We start from the raw sequence: 3,938 nt of genomic DNA, 5'->3' as shown, positions 1-3,938 counted from the left end.
GCACCCATAAATGAAGATCTTAAGAAATATCTGATGGACGATATGCGACATCGCATATCGCAACATCGCATAAACAACACACAATAATTTAACAAATTGCAATGATCTGCGATCTTGCGATAAACACGAAACGCGATGCTGCGATCTTGCGATACTGCGACAATGCGATAATGCGATTCTGTGATAAACTGATTAGGAAACTCCGTGATGACACATCTTGATGATAATACGATCTGCGATCCTGTGATGCGAGCTGCAGAAACCGCCCATCGCAAATTTCCTCGGCTCAATATTCAAGAAAAGCTATCCGAAAACCAAAAAAATTGGATGCGTGCCTTAAAGAAAATTAATGAATGTACGCCAAGAATTAATGAAGGACAGTTTTGTGTTTTTTGAAGAAGTCAGTTCATGATGGGTGGCATTATTTTATACATTCATAGAGCTTAGAGCTTTTGCGTCAATATTTATTGTCATTACTCTTTTCCTTTGCGTGAACTGCAGGAATGAAAAACAGGAAACAACATGAAGCAATGTGCAGGAAACATCTAAGGAAAAAGGGAAAGCGTCAAGGCTCGGAGACAGATAAGAAATGCCCTCATGGACGGATACCGCATGCAACAGAGCCGCAGATCCCAGAGCATTACTGAATAGATGTTGATATTGATAGGCCACTCAACGCTCAAGGTCAGAAGCTCACAAAAGCAGTATGGCTACAAAAATCCTGAAAGCTTACACCCGGTGAAGGAAAAGGCGCTAAAGACAAAAAACGCACCAGAAAGGCCCAGATCAAAGAACGGAGGCAGTTTCCGATGCACGATTAGTGCTTAGCGCTAATCGCGCATCGCTAAGAAAATTGTTTAGAAAGCAAAGTACCTAACTTGCTTAGTCATTCACAAGTCCAGAAACCAAAATAACAAAGGCAGAAGCAATTTGAGGGAAATTTGGGTTGTTACCAAGTATATACGCAGTGAATTCACCCAGCCAGAGGAAGATTCCCAAAAATATCTTCTAATTTACTAAAAAATGGTACTAGCGCTTTCCATTTCTGTTTGCATAGCTCAAACAAAGGCGGAAGACAATCAGCTGACTCTTCACAGGCAAATGTTGAATGCTCACAACATTAAGGAGCAAATGCAGATATAGTTAGAAATTAGATTCAATTTTCTAGAAATAAGTTTGCTTAGAAAAAGGGCGGTCATTTAAACCGTATCCTAAATATATGTAATTAAGTTACTTAGTTAGTAGTATTTAAACCCTTCTCGTGCACTTAGAGAAGGGTCCAGAAATTTGTCAAAAACATGTCCTTAGAACATGCACTTTTGCACCATCAGAGGAGGTTTTGATGAATGAATGGATCAAGATTTGTTGATGTTTGCATTTGATATCTGCTACTGATGTTGCACTTTTGTACTCTTGGTAGATATTAGAACAAGGAGAAATAAATCATTGTTGCTTGAAGCTTATGAGTAGGAACAATCATAAATGGTACTTTTATCTCTTGACCATTTATGCTTATATTCTTAAAGTAATATATAGTTTTTAGTTGTTTATATGTTATTGCATGAATGTTTGAGTTACCATTTGGCACTTTTGTACGGTGGAGCCATTTATTTATGTTTTATGTATGAATAACTTATTATGCGATATGCTGTTCACAACTATTTTGCCTAACTTTTTATGCAAAGTGGTTCATCTTAATTGATTTCCTTTCTTATAATTGCTCAATGATCTTTATTACTAGTTATTATTTGAAATCTCTTTAGATCGCATAATAGAAGAAATACATCCCGGGTTAGCATAGATTAGATGTGTTGTTTTCATTAGATTACAATAGCATAGAGTTAGATTAAAGTTTGAATTAGAATAGCTTGGAACTTTTAGATCAGCAACATCCAATTCTGCACACACACACAACCTTAGATTGGGAAACTGGTCCCATTATCCCTAGTCGGACCCGCTATACCAAACGGATAAGAAGATGCCAACCAAGGTCCGGACCGAGCGGGCATCCCCCTTGTTGTCGACTCGATTTTCGGGGCTTCAACACCAGGTCACCTGTTTGGAATGTAATTCAAGAGTCTGCAAAAAGACCAACTTCCTCAGATCATATCTCAGTAAATATAGCGCAAAAAGCTTTGAAATTTGGACCAGAGATTCAACGTTATTTCTTCTCAAATGAGTTTTTTTTAGCTTCTGAAACATCGTAGAAAAAAATTTATAGCGAAAATGCCACGATGACCTGTTTGGAGCAGTGAAACCTTAGAATCCAAAGCTCTGATACCAAATGTTATGAAACCAGCTCAAGAAAAAGATAGAAAAGATAGATCAATGCCTTAGAATTCAACCTCTTCAAGGGGGCAACCTCCTTTACATTACATAAATGAGCAATTCTTGGATGATTCAAATGAAAAAACCTCCTTTCTATATATAGGAGTCTAAAGAGTCACAATATAACCCAACCGACCTAACAATAATAATATAAAGCCACAAAAATAACAATAGAGGGATTCTATGGGGCACAATAATAAAAATATGGGGACAATAGGGGCACAACAATATTAATAAGGGATACAAATACAATAGTAATGGGGTAATCACTAGAATTATAGAGACCTATCAAAAAATTTCATTATCTAAGTTATATAATATCTTTAGGAGACTCTCCATTTGTATCATTCAACATCTTCTATTTGAAAGGAATGGATTGTCCTTATAGTGAAGTTTCGATTTATACAACATCAACATCTTCATTGCGTAACTGATGAAAGAGGGAATGGATAATTTCAAATAAATAAAGAGTCCCAGATTCCACTTAGTCTGAATTCGAAGGACTATGAAAGCAGTGGTGATAATGAGCTTGATGACAAATTTCAAAAGAATGGAGTCTCACGGTGTCCACTTAGTCCTAATTCTATGGACTATTAAAGCAGCAGTGATGAAGAGCAAAATGGTGAAGTTCAAAAGGATGGTGTCACCGTGCCCACTCAGTCCTAATTCTAAGGACTATGAGAGCAACAGTGTTGAAGAGCATGATGACGAATTTCAAAAGAATGGATTGTCATGATGTCCACTTAGTCCTAATTCTAAGGACTATGAGAGTAGTAGTGTGAAGAGCGTGATAACGAATTTGAAAGAATGGAGTGTCAAAGTGTCCACTTAGTCCTAATTCTAAGGACTATGAGAGTAGCAGCGATGAAGTGCATGATGATGAATTTCAAAAGTATGGAGTGTCACAGTGTCCAGTTAGTCCTAATTCTAAGGACTATGAGAGAAACTTTGATGAAGAGCAGGATGATGAATTTCAAAAGTACGGAGTGCCACGGTGTCCAGTTAATCCTAATTCTAAGGACTATGATAGCAGCATTGATGAAGAGCGGGATGATGAATTTCAAAAGAATGGAGTGTCACGGTGTCCACTTAGTGCTAATTCTAAGGACTATGAGAGCAACAGTGATGAAGAGCGCGATGATGAATTTCAAAAGAATGGAGTGTCACAATGTCCTCTTAGTCCTGATTCTAAGGACTATGAGAGCAGCAGTGATGAAGGATAGGATGATGCACTTAGTCCTAATTCTAATGAGTATAAATGTAGCAGCGATGAAGGACAAGATGATGCACTTAGTCCTAATTCTATGGACTGTGAGAGCAGCACTGAAAATGCACATGAGAAAGAATATCCAATAAACATCGAGTCAAAATTTCCATTGAATCCGAATTCTATGGACTATGACAGTAGCACTAAAAAGGGGAAGATGAAGAATATCCTCCAAGTCAGTAATTGAAAAGCATAGTTGATCATAGTGTGGATAACATTCCTCTTAATGATGATGAAAATCCTTATACAAATGATGATCTAATGATGGAGATATTTCCAAGAAATATTGTATCAAGGAGTAGGAGGAGATCTTTTTGTATCAATGCAAGATGTTCTAGTTATA

The sequence above is a fragment of the Pinus tabuliformis genome, chromosome 3_2 (genome assembly GCF_031772625.1).
Source record: "Pinus tabuliformis cultivar Carrire ecotype Pingquan chromosome 3_2, CPIR1, whole genome shotgun sequence".
NCBI lineage: Eukaryota > Viridiplantae > Streptophyta > Pinopsida > Pinales > Pinaceae > Pinus > Pinus tabuliformis.
The sequence above is the reverse complement of the archived record's forward strand: the minus strand, read 5'-3'. Positions refer to the sequence as shown.